The following is a 24,001-nucleotide window of genomic DNA, read 5'->3' as shown; positions in this document are numbered from 1 at the left end:
ACACATGCCCTGTCTCTGGATATGGGCTTTAAGCACCGCCCATCTATCTAATTGGCTCTTTTTACTGTATTTTGTAAATAGAGGCTTTTCTTTGGTTAATATGCTCAGTAGTCCTACCTTTTCTATTTTTGTAACCTTCCATGAGGACTGCCCCTGTTAAATGTACTCATACTCATCATGTTTTTTATTTTTTTCTGAGCACTCCTTTTTTTCTTTTTTGAACAGCCCCTCTTCACATATGCAATGCTCGCTCCCTTTCCTCGGCTGCAGCTGCCTCCTCCGCCCTCCTGCAAAAAAATCCCCAAACCATGTAATCCTTTTCCTGCCCCTAGCCCGATTTGCCTGTGCACTGGAGGAGACTTGTATGCAAGAACATTTGTTTCTCTGTGGAAAATCAGCCGTTACGCAGTCATTATTGTGGAAATCATCCTACTTAAGGCTCCTTTTTTCACTGGTTCATTGTATGGGGGAGTCACAGTTCCTATGGAAAAAGTGTGATAGACGGAGGGGGAGAGAGAGTCGTTCTCTTAATATACTGCCTGGGGACAGTGTGTCCTTGTCTTGGTGCCCTCACACACCCCAAACGATGTTATGTTTCAATAATTGGGCGGTGCTCCTCGTTGGGCCGGCGCTGCAATGCCCTACAGGTCCCCCAAAGGGTCACTTTATCGGAGATCTTTTGAATAATAAAGCTGTAAGGGTGTGTGCGGGTCTGAGTAGAAGTGATGCCCCGCGCGGTGCTAAAAGATGGCTGGTTGGGGAAAGTAGTAGGTTTAATAAGAAATAACCCCTCTGTCATCGATAAAAAACCAGAAGGTTGTGCTGCTTCAGGGTGATAATGACCCCCGGTAGCTAGAAAAGTGTCATGTCCATTGTGAACATGTTAGAGGCCGACATGTTTCGCGTAGATCGTGGTCTCCGGGGAAGATCCTATGTGCTTCTTCAGGACCAAGGTAGAAAGTGAGGTGAGTACTAGTGCAGCGTGGTGGACTGTCAAATAGTCATAGTGCCACTTGGTAGAATGATATAATCTATCCAAAAAAGAGTTAATGTGCCATAAGGTTCAGCTGAGGTTTTTGCCTTTGTTATAGTTACGTAGGATCCAGCAGGTGTATTAACCTACCCAACCTTTCGCCGCCTCCTTATGTCACTGCACATCAAAAAATGAAAAATATACAAATTTTAATTAGTAGAATTTGAAAAAAACATTTCTTCTCATTATAAACTACGTAGTTTGTATTAATTCAAAAATATTCTTACAAATGTATTGCCTTTTTTATCACAAAAAATGCAATTGTCTGATGTTTTGCCAATGTGCATTGACCCTCACCACTCATCTAAATATAGCTGCCGCCTTCTATTTTTTTTCCCACAAGCCTGCGGGAGAAATAGCTTGAGTCATACTAGAAGAGACAGTCTAATAATCTCTATGGTTAATCTTTAAGTAGCTCTCCCAATATTGCTGCATTCTTTTTGCTGTAAGCAGCTGCACACACTCCATCTGCAACATTTCTAAAGGCGAAATTACTGGGAAGGCAGTACCATGACAAACGCTGCTCATCGCTTAATGGAGTAGTAACCGATGTGTAATTGAAATACAGAGTTGCCACCTTCCTTGTGGTCGCGTGTTCAGTGCGTAAGGAACTTAAGAATCAGAAGTCTCGTAGTGCCTCATGTTTATGTTTCTCTAATGTTTCAAGTCCTGTGGGTGTTTCCTTGTACATGTTCGGGGTCTGTTTGTGTTTCTGGTGTGTGCAAATGTGTAGTTTCAGCTGCCTTTCCATGCCACATTCTGTCTGCTTGTGTTTAAAGTTTTTGTTTGCACATGCTTTTGTACCGTCACTTCGCACCTATAGGAAATGTTGATTCATTGGAGGCGTAGCTTAGGTGTGGTCTCCTGTAACATAGTACTTAATGTAGAAGAGGCTTCTATTTTGTTTAACCCCTTCAGCGCGGCGCGGATTTCCGAGCTGTGCTGAAGGTTCGGTGCGCGGGCGGGGCCATGACAGAGCGGTTCCGTCATGCGCACAGCGGAACCAACCCGCATGACGGAACCGCTACGTCATGCGCATCGAAAGGGTTAATACATTTTCTGCTTTGCAAAACCAGTTAAAATTTTGTATATTCGGTCTCCCCGGTTCAAAAAAAAAACACAGCTAAAAGAACAGGTAGTTTTAAAGAAATGTGTTAACCAGTCCAGTTTTTACTACCGTTGCATCAGTTTAACTTTTCCTAGTTTATTAAAACGCTTGTTTGAAGTTCAGGATTATAAATAAAACATGACAGAAACTGATAATCTCTACAAAAGAGACTGTGAACTGGATTACTAGCACTACTTGCATAGGCGTGAGAGAGACTGTTAAAAAGAACTGTAAAACAACCTCATCTCAAAAAACTCTACATGCCAGTGGTCTGTTTTGAACATTGTGGGGGGGAGACCAATTCCCACCTCCCCCCTCCTTCTCCTCCTCTCCCCAATTTCCCAACCTGCCTGATATGTTTTTAAGCATTACCCGTACCCATATAGGGTGTTAGACATGGATTTCTCAGCAATACTGTGCAACATGATGTACTGCTGTAGGTAAACAAGAAGCATTCAACTCCACATAATTCAACACAAAGCTACACAATCCCAAAACACACAAATCAGTGCCACACAATTCCACACCACACAACAAAATAACACTCTACATATTACAACTCAACACCACATAATTAAATTCCATCTAATTACACACTACTCAATGCCACATAACTTCACCCCATGTACATCCACCCTATGCCACATAAGAATCAACATAAATACACTACAAACTATGCCACATAATTCCACTCCACATAATTTCACTCAACAACACACTGTTCCATACCCCACTAATCAACTCCACACAAATCCATTACATGCCACATAATTTCACACCAGGCCACTCGACAACACAATTTGACTCCACACCGCATATATCCAATTCACAACACATAATTCAACATCATATCACAAAATTCAGAAGCAGCCCACATAATTAACCTCCACTACATAGCAATCCACAACACAAAAATACCATTCCACATAAGTCCACTCCACACCACACAATTCCACATCACACAATGCCACAACTACCAATTCAATTCCAAATCCACATAATTCCACTACACACCACATACATCCACTCCACTAGATAACACATAGTAAGAGATATTTACATTTAATACGCCAATAGCTCTGACTATTTTTAAACACCCAAACACACAGACCTGGAGCTTAGCTCCAATGTATTTCTTTTTTTGTCACCAACAAAGGTAAAGCTATCCACACAGTTCCTTGCTACACAATTCAACTCCACACATTTCAAATCCACAACACATAATTTGACACCAAACCACATAATGCACCGTGACACAGTTACAGAACACACCACATACATCCAATCCACACCACACAATTACACATCATGCCACAATATTTAACAGCACACCACATAATTAAACTCCCCTACACTACATACCACTGCACAACACAAAATACTATTCCACATAACTACACTCCATAACACACAAACCCACTCCACATTTTTCCAGTACACTCGATACCACATAATTACTAGCCACATAATTCCACAGCACACCAAACCACATACTTCCTCTCCACAAATCCACTCCACACCACACAATTTCACATCACACATTTCCACTACTAAATAATCCAATCCAGCCCACATAATTCTACTACAAACCACATAAATACACTCCATAACTCATAGGTAAAATACATTGCGATTTACAATGCCAATAGCTCTTACTCAAACAAATGCAAGACCAATTGCATTTCCAATGCTTGTTCTTTGTCTTCCTCCATATCCCAACATTAGCCTTCCAGCTGTAAAAGGTGAATTACTCACCCCTTTGTGTTAGTAAATCTCCAACCATTAGTAGGGTGGAAAGTGGTCAGACCACAGCTTGGAAATGCTCCCAACTGTGCATGTTTGTGGATTATGAGTGTGGATTTCTTTGTATTCATGGAGGATAAATCTTTACTTGAAAGTGCATTAACACCTGCTGTGCATCACAACATAAATTAGCGAAGTCAGTTGTAATCTTTGGTTTACAATTGATTTTACCTTTATGAATCAGACCCAGTATGTATTTCTCAGTTCTCTCATCCCCTGTGTTAACAAGCCATTATCACTAAGTGTTCAGTGGCAGTGATGCATGTCTGGCCTGGTGAACATCCAAAAGCATGAGCCTTTGTGGGTAATCACACATTTTTCACAGGCGCATTTGTACACTGGATATGGTCAGAGATTTTCTCCTGTCAAGGACAGAATTATTTCTATATCAGGATTGGGATTCGGGAGGGACCCCAATCATGTAGGTAGAAAACAAGTTTATTTGGACAATTGTCCATAAAACATTCTAAAAACACAATAAAAAATTGATTTGAACCCATCTGGCCAACCCGTCACCCCCTTCCCACTATAAATAATTGAAAAACTCTGTTTGACAGAATGTAAAACCATGCAATTCCTACTGCCACGTCGTAATAAACATTTCTGATAGCAACTCTACAGCCTTCATCCTTTGAACAATTCTATATTTGAAAAACAAAGGTCTTAAAAACTTGATGCGGTTTGAAAGTTATAAAGCACAGCCCATAAGTAGATGCAGTATATGCATAGCTAAATAACGCATTGCTGATAGCAACTCGACAACATTCAACTATTGAACAATTCTATATTTATAAAACAAAGGGCCAGATTCACAAAGGTAAAGTTGGACGAAAGTTTAACTTTCCGACTTTTGGTATCCACAAATGGCATTTACTACTCGTAAATACCTTTGTAAAAGAATAGGGTTTGATCCCTACATCCTGGGGGTTTTCTCCAATAGTGTTGATGTCATTACAATTTCTTTCCTGTCCCACACTGCCAGGTTTGTCCTGGCAGTGACCGCCCACCCCCAGGGCAGGTGGTATAATGTATTTTCTCTGACGGCCTTGATTCTGCTGGGCCATTGTGGAAGTATTCTGTTGACAGAGCCAATGGGAGGTCCACTGATAGAATACTTAAGGTCAGGGGTGACTCTTCCACAATGGCAGAGGAGCGTTGCTCCACTGCCTGGCTCAGAGCCAGCAAATGAAAAATACACTGATGTTCTGGCATTCTTTTATTTTTCATTTGCTGGCTCCGAGCCAGCTTGTGCAGGGAGGGGCAGGGCACGGGAGGAGGAGTGCTATGTGCACTGCCTAAGTGTGCATGTGTGTTTGGCCGGCCGTCTCAGGCCGACCAAAACACGCATGTGCACTTTTGTTTCTCCAGCCCAGCTGCATTGAGCAGCCGGGCTGCAGAAACTCCCACAGGCTCCGTGGCCTGAGTGGAGCGTCTTTTCAGCCTCTTGGGCCAATCCACATGCTGCTACCTAGCAGGAGAGCATTGCGGAGATTGGATGGGAGTCTATGATGTGGTGGTCCCAGTATCCGCTAGGACAAGGAAGATAAGAGGAAGCGTGACGCGGGAGGCGGCCGGCACGCTAATATAAGTTAAAAAATATATACATATATTCTAACACCCCTGCCCCCTCTGCGCTCCCCCTCCTGCGTGCCTTACACATGCCTACCGCCCTTTGTTTGTGGAGGCCGCCACTGCTTAAGGTCCTCCAGTCTCTAATGAGGTGGGCGGACAAACAGTTTGGCAGGCATGGTACTTAGCACACCTTCTCCAGTTTGAGACAGAAGTACCCTCTCCGCCAAACACTAAATCGTGCTCCTAGTCTGAGTGTGAACGTGCTATATGGTTTTGGATGGCTTGTAATTTTTTTGTCATTTATCTGGGAGTCAGAAGCAGAGGTTCTTGGAGACGTTGAGTCTGGACACACTGTGGCCACTATAACAGGAATTCTGTGTGGTTTTTTATCAGAATAAAATAAGCGTTTATTTCAACTTTATTGCTGCAGTTACTAATGTGATGTCAAGTGATGTGCAAAAGTATGTTTAGTCCATCTGCCCTATTTTAACTTGAAGGACACAGATCATTGCCTGATCAGAGGAGCAGTGGAATAACTTGTTGACTATGGAATAGTCTCTATTTGCGGTTTGTCCATTCAGGACACGCCCACCATACTTATGGTCAATGTTGTCTTCAGTGTCTAAGAGATTACCATCTGAAAGTCACTAAGGGTACCTCTGCGTCTCAGTCTCAAAATGTAAAGTAATTTACCGGGCACTGGAACCGCATTACCCGCTCGCCGCTCAGTACATGCCTGAAGGGCAGAATAATGGTGCAAAGCCATTCTCTGACTCCACACATGTAGTACATAAATAGAGCATTTTACCTACGAGCGATATGAATCTGGCACCTTTCTATAGCAAATTTATTCTCATTTTCTTTTATGAACCTTTCTTGAAAATGGATTACAAGTGCCTTTTCAACTCAAATGAAAACAATGGTTTCCATTTGTTTGGCATCCAAATAGGTTGCAGAAAATGTTTTGCCTCACACCTTCACTAAGTGGTTTGTAATTCCTTTGTTCGGTTACAGTACAATCAGCCATGATACTCGAGCAGAAAATTACAGTTTTCAAAGAAGCATTTAATTGATGGAAGAGTGATGGCAGTTCTTGCATTCAGCTTTAAATGGGTATTGTCCTGAATTGCAGCTACAGTTTGGTTTATGTTCTGAGTGGCAGGAACAAAAGGCTCCCTGTTGGATTAAAAACTCGAATGTGGAGAGTGGCTGCCAATCCTGTTCGAGGTTCGCTGTACATGTGTACCATTCCTTTGTACTGGTTTATGCTTGGCTCGCCGTTTCGGGCATTGCAAAGCCCTGGTATCTGCTGTGCCTCTTGTTAATGTTTGTAAGCCTTGATGGGCCCGTTCATCTGAGCCTTTGCTTCTGCGTCTGACAATAACAATGTAAACCTGTCACAACAATGAAAAGTGGCTCCCGAATGGGTTAACGCCTACAATAGATGAATAATTTACACATCAGTGAAGCGTGCCTTGGTTACAAAAGAACATAGAAGTGTATGAATATGAATAGTTAATTTCGGGGAAGCGCCCCCATAAAACGATACTTCAAGCACAATGCATTTCAGCACAGTTAAAAACATTACATACAAGGTATAAAACTTAAATAAACATAGAACAAACATAGGTTTGTTTCCTAAGCAGTCATAAAAATGAAATCTACAATAAAATAGGTGTACAAGAGCCAACAAGACTGAATACCTAAGTATATTAAAATGTAGCAAAAAACCCAGACAAGACCAGGTACAACTAAATATTAAAAATTAAATTACATTTTGCAGCGGACGCACCAAGGACTATGAAGGCTCAAGATACACAGACATGCAAATCTCCTTGTTTCAAAATGTCAACCCCGGTCCTTTCCTTACAAGCCAGACAACAAATAGATATCTATACATCGTAAAACCAATCAAGGAGCTAGTGTCTGCACAGAAGATTCTGGAAGCCACAAAATGTTGCCTTAAACCCAAGTTAATGCCGAGCGGTCTAATCCGTGTTCATATAGCCCGTTGATATAATCGGCAAAAGAAAAGTATGCGATCAATATCTTCAATACCTTCTATGCAAAGTGGGCAAAAAGCTTGGACATCCTATAGAAGTGTCATTTATACGCACACAAGGGAGCTGCCTTAGCAGAATATATTCTAGTAAATTATAATTACTCTTAAAAAGTTTGGGTACTGAGTAGCGTGCCCAATAAGTACATGAGTTATTATGACCATTCCCATCTCCAAATCCGATCTCCACTCTACCAGTGCAAGTGTATCTGCTGCCTGTTTCTCATCATCAGCTTAGACTGCAGTAACATTCTCCTCCTCACGATTTAGCTTCACCTTATAAAGGGCAACTGGTGCTTTTTTCTCCTAGCTTTATGCCAACTTCCACTCATGGGCAGCATCTCTGCGGGTGGGCAGCTTAAGCGGGCAAACTGCATATACAGCAGACCGACCCCAGAATGTGTGAACAGCAGAGAGAGAGGGACCCAGCTCGGCTGATGGATAACTCCATGTAAAGTCTGTGCACTCCTCCAGTAAAGGACTCATATTCCTCTGTCATGTCTCCTATATGTGTGTGTGCATGTTTGTGTGTTTATTTTTGTTTCACCTGTGTGCCTCAATGAGTTGCATGAGGCACGAGGCAGCTAGCGTCCATCTCATCCCTAGAGCCTTCACATACACACTCTTTTATCCCTTGTCCCCGAACCATTTGTCTCTGTGGATGGAGGAAAGTAGCCCACCATCACCTCTAGAGTACACACAGATACCCTGCCAAAGTCCCACCTACCCCACCACCATTTCCTGTTGGCTTTACACTCCTACGGGAAGTTGCCTCCTATGTGGAGATGTAGGAGGCTGGTTTAGTATATAGTGCACACTTATTTAAGTGAAGCACTGCACTAATTCAGACATCCTTTATGGCGATTTTAGTGGTCTTAGACAATCATAGAAAGTTCTCTAAGATGTAGCTGTGGAGAGGTTAGTCCAGAAGGAGTGTTCAGCAGCTTGTTTTACCAGATCTAATCATGTAGTGTAGGCTAAACGAGAAAGAACCACATAGTGTAGTTATAAAAATATGTCTATTTATCACACAACACTCCCTAACACATTGGTTTATCTCCTACCTGGAGATACCAACACAAATACACACAATACTTCAATTGTAAATAGGTAAGTAAGCACAAAACACAGTGGTCTCCAGGAGAAGACCAAACCATATACTCAGAAAGTGAAATGCGAACTACGACTTCAACTGTCGCTCGTCTGAGACCAGGAAACTCAGAAGAGCTAGGGACACAAGAAACCACAGGAACCCCACAGAGGTTGTGTGCAGAGTGGAAACACAGCCCCACACTCAATAAAAGTGAACGGGAAAGTCGTTGTTGCAGTTTTGAAGTACAAGGACCCTTCTCAGTACACCCGGAAGAAACCCAGTGAAAGACAGAAGGATGGAGAGTCACCCCACCACGCAAGCGTAGGGGACAGAGTCTATGCCACTCTGAGTTGACCAGGAGTCAAGGAAGAACAATGACCACCGATAACAGAAGATGCAGGAGTGATGACGGTGATGACAGTGATCTTGTCGCTGAAGCTATGTGGACCAGTTGACGGCGAGGAAGACCAGGAGCTGTCTAACATCAGTCGAGAACCAGGGGGTCGGAGTCTGGCGGGAGCACAAACAAGCATTTGCGGCAGCAACAAACGTGGAAAAATGATGAAGAAGCAACTTTAGAACCAACATGGTCCAAATGACTCACCAAGTGCAGGAGAGTCAGAGCAGGCCCCAAGCAAGCATGGAAGCCCACTGAAACAAGAGAAGATCCTCGAGAGGACAGGCCACAGGCCAAAGGCCTCGAGCAGCTCACCAAAGATGAAGGCCCACGGTGCAGAGGATGCGGTGAAGAGGAAGATCTTGGCAGGAAGAGATGCTGGAGGATGCAGCTTCTTGTAGCCCAAAGATCTATGGAGTGCAGAGCCAACAAGCTTTGGCAGCGGCAAGTTGGTGAGGTGCACAAGGGTTCGGTCCCAACGGTTCCGACGAGGGATACTGGTCTAAAAATTGCAGAGAGGACAAGTCAAGCCTTGAGGGAGTTGCAGAACCACCACCTGTGTTGCTGAGCCTTTCGAACTCCGTGGCACATCAGGATCAGCAGACTGGTCAGCTTTGTTGCGATGCCTGCAGATGCAAGGGAGTAACTCCTTCACTTCAAGGGAGATTGCTTTGGATGTCCTTGATGCACACAGTCCTGGAGAAGAACCTTTATGGAGCACAGGCACAGACAACGCAGAAGACTGACAGGACGGCGAGACCAGGAGCAGCAGGAGTCTTCCAGATGCAGTCTCGGTTCTAGGTCAAGTCCAGCAAAGTCCAAGGTGCCCAGACGGTCTAAGTTGAAGTGGTTTCATTTGAATCTTGTCCCATGACGAATCTTAAGAGCCACCCTCAGGTAAACCCTTAAGTGCCCTAGGGAAAGGGTGGGACGATTCAAGGGTCCCTCCCAGAGGAGGGGCTGGACAGAGGGGAGGATACTCCCATGTCCTTTGTCCTATTTTACACCAGAGCGGTATCCAAGGATTCCCAGAACTGGTTCTAAACAGAGTATGCAAGGAGGGCACCAAATGTGCCCTTCAAAGCAGTCAGGTGGCAAGCACCACCACCCCATCCCAATACACTAAATCCTGTCTGGCAGGTGGTCACACTTCCCTGTGACAGGAAACCTATTGTTCTACCTTCCCCTGCTCAAGCTGAGCTCAGCAGCAGGAGGGCTGAATCATGTCTGAGGTTGGCAAAAGCACTAGTTTGCTGGCAGACCCTGGAAGGCTGTTGCCTGGAGTACTGGGGCCTTCCTGAAGGAGCCCCCTAATGCATGGAATCATACCTCCAACACCGGTAACGGTGTTGGGGTAGGATTCTAGCATGATTGATACCAAACATGCCCAGGTTTGGCACAGCCAATATATAGTTAGCCATCACGTAGTGAAGCATGGCCACTATATGTATCAAAATTGCTGACTTACAAAGCCTGGAGAAACATCTCCAGGGTTTGTAGAGGGTATCATCACACTTTTAACCTAGCATCCTGCCTTCAGGATTGAAAGGTGCTTTAGGGGTGACTTATAGGTTTTAATTGAAGTGACCTCAGATATAAGGAAACTTAAATCTATTGTAAGTGGTGCTAGCACCAGCTTACACAGGCTGCAATGGCAGGTTTGTAGGCACAGTTTGAGTGGTCTCTCATGGGTGGGATAATACATGCTTCAGCCCATGTTAGACCCTTGGTGTACCTATGTCCTCGATACCTTAGTACCATATACTAGGGACTTACATGGGTACACCAGTAGCCAATTTTGGAGGTACCAAAGTACTTACCATGACAAATTTAGAGAGGAAGCACAGTGGCTGGGTTCCTGATTAGTAGGATCCCAGCCCGACTAGTCAAAGAAACATACTGACACCAGCAAAAAGTGGGGGTAACAATGCTAGAAGGATCCTACCTTCCCACAGGAGACATTCCACAAAACTACCTGAGCCAGACTGAACTGGACTCAGGTTAGGCGCCGAACTATATGATCTGTGCTTGAGCTAATAATGCTAGGGCATGCCCCTGAGGAATGGAGGGGCCTTTGAAGATTTGAAAGGTGAAGCTCGTTCAATTAGTCAGTGTTAGACCTGTCAGCATTAAGGTGGCCTTCTCCCCAAACCGTTTGCCTGCTTGTCTCCAATTTTGCTGAGTTCTTTTTGTTGGCCTTAGGACTCTGAGCACTTTACCACTGCCTACCAGTGCTAAAGTGGATGTGCTTCTCCCCTAAAATATGGTTTGATTGACTTATCCACATTTGACTTATTTAATTTATCAAGTCCCCAGTAGAGTTCACTGCATGTGCCCATGGTCTGTAAATTACATGCTATTAGTGGGCGTGCAACCCTGATTGTGCCATCCACACAAGTAGCACTTTAAACATGTCTCAGGTGTGCCACTCCAGAGCCTGTGTGTGCAGTTTACTCTGCCATGTCGACATTTAAAACCCCTGGACGAGCCTCAAAATCCTTTTTATTACATATAAGTCACCCCTAAAATAGGCAGTAGATAACACATTGGGCAGGGTGCTGTGTAATCAAAAGGTAGGACATGCACTTTTAAGCTTGGCAGATCCTGGTGGTGTAAAACACTCAAATTCATTTTTCACTAACGTGAGGCCTACCCCTCTTACAGGTTAACATTGGGAATTTGTTATTACACTTATAAGCTGTAATTCCTGATTGAGAAGTAGTAGATATATCGTGTTCCATATCACTGGAACGATGATGATAAATCCACTTAGACAGGTGACTTTTTCATTACCCCTTTTAGAAATTCCACTTTTAGAAAGATGCAAAAAGAACAGATGATGGATGGAACGCTGAGCAATGCATGGTGGTCCTGTGCTCACTATGCCACTGGGTTCAAGCTAGTCCGGCTGATGGGGGTGATATCCCTAAACCAGTCACAGGATACTTTTTTCTGGTCCAGGGAGGACCTGGCTTGGCAATTCGGACTGGAGTGTTCCCATAGGGAGCAGGGTCAACACTTATTTACATATGGCTATGTCAAAACTGGGGTTGTGTGGTGAGCATAGAAACTATAGATTAAACTCAGACCTGTGACTGGGGGTGAACGTTTGATTTCAGCATTCCATCCATCATTTGCTCTTTTTATTCCACTTTTAGAAAGATTACATTTTTCTACTCTTAGCCCTCTGTGCCTGCAGCCTATCTCCAATAGAGATTTGGGGTGGGTGACAGCTGGATTTTGTGCATTCCCTCTAGACAGCCAAACACAAAGGTAGCAAAGGTGTGGATGAGTGGCCATTCACATCCTGACGGACCCCCCTGGGCAAGATGGGAGGGAGGACATGACACTTGGGCCTAAATAGGCTGAGTCATGTCCCCACAAAGGGTTGCATGCCCCCACTGGAGTGGGTCTGGAACTAGAGCTAGAGCTGGGAGGGCCTCTGAGTACATCAAAGCCCCTCTTTGAAGTCACCCCCACATCAGGGCTGGGTATACTTACTGGGTCTCTGACCGCACCAAGACAGTACACTAATGGACCTGTGAAGAACGCTGCCTGGAGGAAGAACTGCTGTGCTGCAACAAGGACTGCCACTCTGCTGGACTGCTGCTCTGGAATAATTGTCTTCTGCTGTGCTGCCCAGCTGCCCTGCTGCCCGGCTACCCTCTACCCTGCTGAGGAAGGACTGGACACATCTCACTTTAACCCAGAGTGACTCCGAGGGCATGCTGGCTTGCCCCCTGTTCCAAGTCTCAGGGAAATCAAAGACTTTTCATCAACCTGCAACAGCACTTGTACTTTGCTTTCTTTAAGTCTTGCCCTGACAAGTGGTGCCAATTCAGTCATGGGCCCTTGGAAGTATGTATAAAGTGCTACAACTGATAGAATCTATGCATCAATGACGGAACCAGCGCATCTCCCTCAACGCCAGCGCATCACTGCTGCTGCACGGACCTGGCATCTCCAACTGCGAGATGCATCAAATCCAATTTCCAAAGCATCTCCGACTTTTAGCAGCTCGACACCGATGCATCACCTACAATCCAGCGGATTGACGACAACACATAACTTTGTTGCTTCTCGAATCTCCGACTTAGCGGGACTCAACACCGATGAATCGCTTTGCTGCTTTTCCCATCTCGACTCCGTGTACGACGCTTCTAAGATAATTTGCAGCTGGCTAAGGCTGGTCCCATTATCCAGCCAGCGCTCCATTATAGTTGGCCTGAACATTTGGATTTACCCTAGTGTAGTGCGACCAGAATGTTGTCGCTTTAAACTTTTAAGCAGTACATTTTCATTTATTCTTTAAAAATTCATAACTTTGGTTCTACTCATTGGATTCTTATTATTTTGGTCTTGTTTGGTTCATATAAATATAAGCAATTTTGTATTATGGACGCTTTTGTGGTATTTTCACTGTGTTATTGTTTGAATCGTTGCACAAATACTTTACTTTACGCTTCTTAAGTTAAGCCTGTCTGTTGTTTGCCAAGCTACCAGGGAGTGAGCCCATTCAATTTATGTATTAATATATCATACTTACCCTGACTAATATGGTGGTTCCTGCTTTGACTGGGTGCATACCTCTGACAACCAGAAACTCAATTTCTAACAGTCAGGTCCGACCATCAGGGGGAAATAAGTGCTGACCCTATTTCTAGTACATTATTCAATGTTCCATTTTGACATTCTAGGACAAGCTGAATACCAGTGTTGGAGAGAGACACCATTAATCCAGGAATATGTCCTCTGCAGGCTGCTACTCTCCATTATAGATAGGTTCGGCGAGGGGGGGGGGGTTTCTCAGCTGTCGACCTTTAACCCCTTGGCTGCGGCAGGAATTCCGCCGCAGCGCTGGTGGGGGTTTGAGGGCAGCGCGGTGGCACTGTGCTCATGACGGAGCCACTCCGTCATGAGTCACGGTTGAGCTGTGCTCATGACGGAGTGGTTCCATCACGACTCCGCCCACTGCGCTAATCGCCCGCACAGGCGGGGAATTAGCGCCGCGTGGGCGGAGCGGCCGCCAACGGACGCAGCATGACGGAACCACTCCGTCATGAGCACACGGCACCTGTGGCTCATGACGGAGTGGTTCCGTCATGAGCAGGGAAGGGGTTAAAGAAAAGGGGACCTACTTACCTGCACGAGAATCTGAACTGTAACTACCATCTGCAGGCAACAGTGAAGCCCAGCTGACTGGAAGAAAATTTGGAAGAGATCCCAATGGCCCAAGACTGTAAGGGAGCTACAAAGTTCCACAGCCACCTGCGCAGTCAAGTGCCAAGCACTGTGTTAGGCACTTCTGGTTTACATTGTTATCCTAGTCTTATGTGTAGATCATTGTTCCTATATGTAATTAGAGAGCATATATTTTTAAAGTATAGAGCTGAATGGATATTGACTTTATTAACGGCTACTACCTGTCTTACTGTATTCTGAGTGTCTAACCCCACACACAGTGGCAAAACGCAAAATGATGGGGCCTTCATTCAAAATGTGATGAGGAGCTCCTGAGTCTCCCACATCTCACAAATTTTCATTGACCTTGAGCTGAATGAGACCCCCTTGAAGAGTTGCGGTCCCCTTGAGGGTTGGGCTTCCACCAGTGCTGCAGGATCTCAGGGACCAGAGTTATGTCCCTGCCTCCCACATCTCCTTGACAGAGCCTTGGTGCTCTACCTCACTACCCTGTGAGAGTTCAGTGATAAATGACAGAACTTCGCCATCTAGTTGGAGTGCAAAACAATTGGCGCCTGGGACACAAGAGTTACATATGATGGTCAGTAACATCTGACTCACCTGTGACCCCAAGGACAGAACTCACATGCAATAAAATAAATAATGACACAGATACTCCAGACAGAAACCAATGAATACATTGTATTATCTGGAGACAGATGCCTGAGGGTAATGTTTGGTAGTTCTAGATAAAGGCAAGGCTACGCTGTGTGTTTTTGCTCAACACTTGAGCAAAACATTTCCGTTTTTTTCCCTGACAACCAGTTTTTGTTGCTCTACACTGTTTGTCACACTACACTGTCAGCACCAATTTTCTTTCTTCACTTGCAACCCCAATGTGTATGCAAATATAAATAATGATGAATAATAGCGTAGATTTAGAAATGTCCCAATGATTATGAGTGACTTCTCTCCTTATATGTTTTGAAAAAGACATCAGATTGAATGAACTTACTAAACAACCATAGATATGGTCTACCATAGTGCAAAATTAAATTCATATAAGGTGAATCTCAAGGAATGCTTTGAGGAGCATTGAAAACTGCTTGAGCAACAGTCACTGCCCACTAGTTGTACTAGTGGTAAAGAGTTGTTCGGGTTAAGGTGTTTGCAAGTTCTGTGGAGGGGAGTTGCACTCAGCTTCTTTTAAACCAGGCACAGATTGGCAAAGAGGAAATCTTTGCCTGTCCTGGAAAGACATTCCAAGGGTTCACAATATTAAAAACATTAAGGTAGAAAACTATTGTTACAGCATCTCAAATGGTACATAAAGTATTATTTTTGCCCCCAACTTAATAGTACTCATTTATTATTCCTCAAAATGTTGGAACACTGAGTGAACTCATATTTACAGGTGGCTCAAAGTCCACTGAGATCGTTCTTGGCATGTTCTAAGCATCTAATCCAGTTCACATATTCAAATTTTCATTGTTGGTGGTAAAACTGTGGGCCTAACTTAGAGTTTAGCAGATGAGTATTTACATCATCATGGTGAATTTTGGGATATCTGCTGGCCCAGCGTCCTGGTGGTTTCTGTAATTGCACTGAAAGTTTGCTGGAAAGCTCCATCAACATGATAGAGTTGTGTGGCAAATTTCAAATCAATGTATTTTTAAAAAAAAAAGAAATTCTAATAATGGCATTTTCTTTTTGAAAAAAAAAACCAATGACCCCTTCACCATGGCCGCTTTCTTCCGTGGCGTGGGGGTCATTTTACAGTTTTCTCTGTCCCTACGTGGTGAAGACAGACATTGAAAGCTGACTATTTGTATGTGCAATCTAAAGAGGGTTGGCGGACAAACGGGCAAATTTCCGACGGACCTTACTTCATCAGGCTGCTGCAGGTGTATGTTGGATGCGGAAATAGAGTAGTCTCTGCTGTCGACATACTGAAGGTCTGTCCGACTCTTAATAAGGCAGGTGGACCTTCAGTTTGGCGGAGAGGGTTATCCGTTGCTGTGGGATGGAGTACTCTGTCCACAAATCTATTAGGGGCATATTTACATAGAAAATTATCGCCGCTTTTGCGGCTGTTTTCGGCCGAAAAGCAGCGATAATTTTATCTCCTAATTAGCAAGGTCACGCTAACGCGTGAATCCTTGCATTAGCGCACATATTCTTAACGCCCAGCTTTGCATCTCTAATGAGATGCAAAGTGGGCGTTCCTGACCTGACATGACAGGAGAAATGTCGCTTAGCGACATTTCTCCTATCCTCAAGTCCGACGCTATGAAGCATAGCGGCAAGAAAAGTAGCGATAACCCCTGTTATCGCTACTTTCCTTACTCCTGCTTCAGGACTGCCTTAGCCATGATATCCTATGTAAGGTGGATCTAAGTTTGTGAGGCCCTATCAACAAGCTAACGCCACATTTCGTGAGATTATGGCTGGGTTTCCAGCGATAATCTTTCTTAAGGCAGTTAGCGCTAGGATTTGTATCGCTTTTGAGATAAGCGTTGCTAATAGCACGCTATCTCAGCGATAAAAATCCACGCTAGCCGGCGATAATTATCCTAGCACTAAGTGCGCTTAGCGATAATTATCGCCGGTTGCTGCTGATATGCCCCTTAGTCGGACCACATGTTTCTACTAAGCGTAACAGGCATTTTTTACCCCATGGTTTTTGAAAGGAACATATTTTTGTACGTCTTTAAACGGTGAACCCTGAGTTCAGAAACACACATTTTTATTCTTCAACTTACCACTGATTTATTCAACAGCATGTGCATCACAACATTTTGCTTATTTACTCATTAATATATTGGCCTTACCATCGTAATGGGGGGGGGGGGGGATAAATGAGAAAAGATATAAAAGGATAAATGTGAGAGATCTAACTAAAACGAAAAGCACCAAAGAAAAATTTTCAAAAAATAAAAGTGGACCTATGAAGAAAGAGTCTGTTTGAGGAGAAGCAGCTTTGGGTCATAGGGTGCCTTGTCAATTTCAAGACAAGGTACAGTTATGTAAGAAGAAATGATGGGAATATTCCTCTTCGAATCCCCTATTGGCTTCCCAGAGAAGCCATCTTGACCACCAAAGCGGATTAAATTGGCTTTCCTCGCAGTGAGCGCAGTGATTCATGACAACGTTGTGTACTTGGGAACCCATATATTTGAGAGATGAGTCAGCGGAAAAGCAGGACATCGCCGCCCTTGTCAGATTCATTTCAAGATAATTATGTTGCAGCCTTGAAAGCTATAGAGCAGTCGATCTGGCATTGGGGTTGTACATGGAGAGAGCATAGGTTTGTGCACTCCAGCATGCTGTACCTTCGTATTAAATGCAGCCAAACCCCCTGAACCCCTGCTCTTCTCTGACAAATCAACTATTACATCTCGTAATAAAGGACCTCCTTAATGAACTTCCTCTTCATAAACAAAATTGTTGGAAAAGTTTATTCCTTGTGGCATCCTTGTTCTCATGCACACTATATATGGCACTCGTATGGTGCTCTACATGGCAAAGTATGATAATGATATAGGCAATCAGTAGCGGCTCGTGGAGGGAGTTCGGTGAGGCAGTGAGGCGGGGGAGGGGCAGGGCGGGGAAATGTAAACACCGGAATATGGATGAACGGAGGTAAGTACACATTTAAATTAATAAAACGAATTCCTTTGCGCGATGCAGCGCGCGCAACGAATTTCGTTTTATTAATTTAAATGTGTAGTTACCTCCGTTCATCCATATTCCGGTGTTTACATTTCCCCGCCCCGCCTCACTGCCTCACCGAACTCCCTCCACAAGCCACTACTGTAGGCAATGTTTAATTTGAGATGGTGATTGCAGAAGGGGCCCACGAGCATTCATCTATGGGGCCCGCAACTTATTTTTCATCAACAGACTTTGACGTAGAGCAAGAGAGAGAAAGGCAGAAAACAGGTAAAGAACAAGGTTGAGATTATTAGAATTATGGCAATACAGTGGCAAAGGGGGTAAGCAGGGATAAAAAAAGACCCTGCAAGAGTGAGATAACGAGTCAAGGAGTGCCTGGTGGTGGATTAAAGATGTATCAGGTGGAATCAAGACTACACAGCCTCTTATTTGGTACCCTTGCGTTTACTAGCACTTGCCACAGGCTTCTGGGCTAAACGTTGGGCCCCTGCATGTATTCTCTTACAAATTAAGCACTGGACATAGGATGGAATCAGAATGGGCGCCGAGCAGGCATCGTAATTCTGATACAAACCTGATACAAAAATACATATGTAATAGAAGAAGTAAGAAATACTAATAACAAGTAAAATCATTTCAAACTAAACTAAAAGTAATTGATACATCTATGGCAGTCACATGTAACAAATCACCTTGATACATGAAGCAATCTCATCTACATCATTGATGAAACCTCACTTACAATACAACAACATTCTAATAAACAAACATTGACAATGCCAATAGGTCTGGTGTCTGCTACCATCCTTATTTAGCTTTGTTAGTACTTGTTTAATTTTGTCAAATGTAGGAAATGGGGGTACTGGTTGGGCGAAAGCCTACTCAAGCTGCAACCACAATCCTTGTCAGGGTGAAGTCACGAATGAACACTAAATTAACCTGTGCTCACCCTTAGGGCAACTTAGTACAGAACAGTCGGGCTTAACTCAGAGACAATGTCTAAAATTTTTATGCAACACTACAAACAGTAATAAGGTGAAGGCACAACACCAAGTTAGTAAAATTGAGTATATTTTAATACATAAAACAAGACCAAAATGACAAGAATACAATCAGTAGAAAGGTATATAGACAAATTTAAAATGTCAGTGTAACTAGTGCCAAAAAGCAGAAAACCCCAACTGTGGATTTCTGGTCTTGCGGGACCTGGACAAAGTCACCAGTCCAGGCTGACTGTGAATGAGTGCAGGCCAGCTACAGAGACACAGTTAGGCTCACTATACAAGAGTATATTTATCCTGGTTGCGGTGCAGTGAAAGTTCTAGCATCAAGAATGTCTCACACAGCCGAGGGGATTCAAGTTCTGGATCAGAAATGCATTTCTCAGCATCAGTTCCAGGGAGCTGTGATGTTGTGATTCGAGGTCCTGCGTCATCATCGAGGAGGCTGTGATCAAGGGGGCTTGCGATGCGGATTCCTGCATCGTGGATGTGTCGCCCCCGGCTGGTTCTGAAGAGGTTGCGAGCTTCAACGGCAATGTGAAGTTCTTGCCACGGAAAAGTCCATGCACCAGAGGCAATGCATAGGTTCTGCTCAGGATTGTGCCACACAGCAAAGAAGGTGGATTGGTTCTTCTGGATCCACATATGGACTGGCAATGCACCTTCAGGCCTACTTCCAAGGGTCTAAGACTGAGGTGGAACCACTTGGCAGTGCCCAGTTTCTGGTTAGAAGAGACTCGCCCTGGTACAGTTTGCAGGGTCAGTCCTTCTCACCCAGGCAAGACGGCAGCAGGGCAGCAGGACAGCAGGCCAGCACAACAGGGCAGCAGGTCAGCAGAGTAGCAGTCCTTTCAGTAGCACAGCCATCCTTCTTTCTGGCAGAGTATCCAAAGGCCCAGAAGTGTACAGAAGAGTTGGTGTCTGAAGTCCAGTATTTTTGCCCTGTTGCGCTTTTAAAATGGACAGAAACATCTAGAGCAGGCCTTTGAAGTGCACAGGTGCCCTGACTTCCTGGCCCTGTCTCCAGACTAACTACAGGGGATATGCAGCCCTTTGTGCGGAGATAGTATACAGCCCATTCAAGTGTAAGTGGTGCAGGGCCCAGCTCCTTCCTCCCACCCTTCCAGTGATGGTCTATCCAGGCACAGATAAGCTGTCTTTTCTGTGTGGCTGTCTAGGAAGAATACACAAAGGCCAACTGGCAACTACACCTATCCCTGTAACCCAGAGACATTCTGTAGGGAGTAAATGACTAAGGCAGGAAAATGCCAACTTTGTAAAAGTCGCATTTTCAAAACTGGAATTTGACTTTACCATGAAAAAGGATTTGTTATTCCATTTCTAAATACACCAAACATGAACTGTTCACCTGTTCCCATTTGGAGGTTATCCGTACTTAATGTAATAATGTAACCTCAATTTTATCCTATGGAGAGGTAGTCCTTGCAATAGTGAAAAATGAATTTAAGAGTTTTTAACTATCAAGACATGTAAAACGTAAAGTACATGTCCTACTTGGTAAATACATTGCACCCTGGCCTGTGGACTGTTTAGAGCCTACCCCTAGGGATGACCTATATGTTTTAGGCACCCTAATAGAAGTCCAAAAATGGCTGTCTCAAAACCATTGTATAGGGTTTGCTGGTCTCTTCTCAGCGAAACATCCACTCTTTGGGGAGACTGTGAGGTCTTGGATTTCCGCTTGCAACTATCGGCCCATTTTACTTTGGGGGGGTCCTTGATTTATCGACCACCTGGGTCAGCCAGGACTTTCCTGGAAACCTGTGGGGAAGCGCTGGCTGAGCGTGCTCTGCGTTTCTCGAAGTATGTGCTTCTTGGTGACATTAATATCCATCTTGATTACGCAGAGCTGACTGACTCTACAGCATTTTTGGATTCCCTCAATTTGTCTAACCTTTCTCAATGGGTTATGGATCCCACCCATTTGGGTGGGCACACTTTGGATATCATTTGCTCCAATTTTCCTATCTTAGTGGGGAAGCCAAGGCCAGTCGCTTGGTCAGATCATTTCCCCATATTTTTTTCTTGGGATATTAAACATCCTTTACGCACTGTCAACCATCATCGTCCTCCAGTCGCTAGGAAATTGGACCCTGGGCAGCTTAGTAGCTCTCTGGCAGCCTCCCGGCCCTCCTTTCAGGGGGACCTGGAGGATAATGTGTCCCAGTTCGCCGACTGGATCACAAGTTCGATTGAGAGTTTGTCTGTACCACATCAACGAAGGATGAGGAGAGAGTCCCCCTCTTAGCCTTGGTTTACCCCTGAGCTGGAATTTAAAACATGTGTGTAAATTACTGGAGAGACCCTGGCGCTCCAGCGGTTACTGTTCCACTGCTAAATGTGCCCTTAGAACTAAACAAAAACTGTACTATACGGCCATCCGAGAGGCCAAAGGGCGGTACTACTCTGACCGCATTGAGAGGGCCAACAACATCTCAAAAGAAATTTTTGCTATTGTACAGAATTTCTTGACTCCTAGTGCCCAAGTGGTAGTGACACCTTCCTCGGAGACCTGGTGTAACTCCCTGGCAAACTTTTTCAGGAATAAAATAGTTAGCATCCAAGAGACGTTTTTGACTTCCCCTAGGAAGATTAGTGGTGCCATGATAGCGAGGCCAAGGGAAAAACCGGTTCCCTCTTTTTCTGCGTTTAGACCGATCGATCTTCCTGACTCCCTTAAGATTCTTCGGGCATTAAAGTCGGGATCACCTAAAGGTCCATGCGCTGCCAGACTGCTGTCTGATGTGGCAGATACTATTAATTCAGAAGTTAATCATATGATTAATAAATCGCTGCTTGAAGCGCAAGTTCCGCTTTCATGGAAGCAGGCGCTGATTCTTCCCCTCCTTAAGAAGTCATCCCTTGATCCTTTTCTACCTGAGAATTACCGCCCTATCTCACTCTTGCCTAGTCTGTCGAACGTTTGTGAGAGGGTGGTCACGTCTCAATTGACTAACCATGTTGAGATCTCAGGTTTGTTTCACCTGGCCCAATCCGGTTTCCGTGCTTCTTATAGCACGGAGTCAGCGCTGCTTGAGGTGACGGAGGCGATCCGGGATTGTTTGGATGCCGTGGGAAAGCAGCCTTGGTGATGTTAGATCTCTCGGCTGCTTTCGACACCGTGCCCCATTCTTTGCTCCTTGATCGTCTTTCAGAAATAGGCATCGCTGGCTCAGATTTGCAGTGGCTTAAGTCTTTTTTGGATGGCCGGCCACAGCAGGTTTGGCTTCCCCCATGCGCCTCTGCGCCACTGCAGGTGACTACGGGTGTGCCGCAGGGGTCATCCATTAGCCCCTTGTTATTTAACATCTATATGACTCCACTGGTTTATCTTGTGGAGTCTCTAGGGGCCAGAGTGATGGCCTATGCAGACGAAACTCAGCTCCTTTTTTGTTGGAATAGGAAAGATGACTCAGTGGCGGCTGCACAACATTGCTTGTCGTCAGTCTTTCACTGGCTGGCGAACGCCCAATTGAAATGCAAAGTTCTCTTCTATGGATCCTTTTCATCTGAGTTTAGAGATAGGCTTTGGCCACTGGGTTTTCCTCGACCAACTACTAGTAAAGGCGCCGTAAAAAATCTTGGCGTCTGGTTCGAGGAAAACTTGAACTTTGCAACTCAGGTGAAGAAGCTGGCCGGAGCTTGTTTTGGCATTCTTAAAACCTTGCGGAAGTTTCTTCCTCTTTTGCCAGTTAAGGCTAAAGAAACTGTGTTTCGTGCCCTTAATCTATCCCGTTTGGACTATGCCAACGCTCTTTTGGTTGGCAGTCCAGGATTTTTAGTTAAGAAATTGCAAGTTGTTCAAAACTCGGCGGCCAGGCTTCTTCTGGGCCTGTGTCCAAGGCTTAGTGTTCGCACTCATCTGCGCTCCTTGCACTGGCTCCCAGTTGAATCTCGTTTGAAATTCAAAATGCTATCCATTGCCCATCGGGCCCTTTATGGTGTGGGTCCTATATACTTGCGTAAGAGGTTTGCCTTTTACATACCAGGGAGACAGCTGCGTTCGTCTGCTCAGCTTTTGGTTCAGACCCCCAGGTTTAATCGCCAAAGAATTGGGGGGGAACTCCTTTGTCCATAAGGCGGGTCTTGCCTGGAATTTGTTGCCCTTAGCTCTTCGGGCTCCCCAGGACCCTCTTTTGTTTAAAAAATAAATAATAAACTTTGCTTTTTAGTCTGATTGGTGTGCATTTCTTTTTTCTCTTTTCCGTAGCTAGCGCCGGGACACTTTCGAGTAGCTGTGCGCTGTATAAATTAAAGATAACATAACATAACATAACATAACATCTGAAACTCAACCAAGACAAAACGGAAATCCTCCTCATAGCCAACAAAGAACAGACCCCCCGAATCACGGAATGGATAAAGGCTATGGATGTTCTCGACTGCACTCTCATCCCGGCAGACTCCGTGAAGTCATTAGGAATCACTCTTGAGCCCAACCTTGATATGGTCAAACACATCAAGAACACCGCAAGATGTGCCTTCTTTAACTTAAAACTACTTAACAAAATCAAACCCTTCATTCCCCGAAATGACCTTAAGCAAGTCATGCAATCCCTCGTGCTATCCAGATTAGATTATGGGAACGCCACCCTCACAGGCACGGCTAAACTACACCTTGCTCCTCTTAGATGAACCCTAAATACAGCAGCCAGAATGGTGACGGGAGTAAAGAAATACAAACACATCTACCCCGCTCTCAAAGAGCGTAAGTGGCTCCCAATAGAAATGTGGGCTAACTTCAGAACTGCCTGTCTCACCCACAAAGCTCTGCACACTGGTAAATCCACCTATCTAGCCGCCAACAAAGCGGGACAGACTAGAAATCTCAGAAGGACCAACACTCTTCTACTCATCCCCGCGAAAACCCGCAAACAAAAGACCATATCTCGGTCTTTTTCCAGCAATGCACCCAGAATTTTGAATGCCATCCCTATACATATCAGGACTAACCCTTCCTTCAAAGAATTCAAAAGCCAGCTCAAAGTGCTCTTCCTCATTCGAAGTGACAATGCTGTGCATTTGAATGCTACATGACTTATACCAATCAATGACCCA

General features: G+C 44.6%; 1 protein-coding gene and 1 pseudogene across 1 annotated transcript in view; one reads left to right on the top strand and one right to left on the bottom strand.

Moving 5' to 3' along the window:
* Positions 1-24,001, top strand: part of SLC15A5 (solute carrier family 15 member 5) — a 374,719-nt gene that overhangs the window by 106,942 nt on the left and 243,776 nt on the right. The gene's annotated exons all lie outside the window — the stretch shown is intronic.
* Positions 1-24,001, bottom strand: part of LOC146855126 (uncharacterized) — a 43,560-nt pseudogene that overhangs the window by 4,636 nt on the left and 14,923 nt on the right.

This window comes from Triturus cristatus, chromosome 4_1 (assembly GCF_964204655.1).
Source record: "Triturus cristatus chromosome 4_1, aTriCri1.1, whole genome shotgun sequence".
Taxonomy (NCBI): Eukaryota; Metazoa; Chordata; class Amphibia; order Caudata; family Salamandridae; genus Triturus; species Triturus cristatus.
This window is presented reverse-complemented; position numbering and strand designations above follow the sequence as displayed.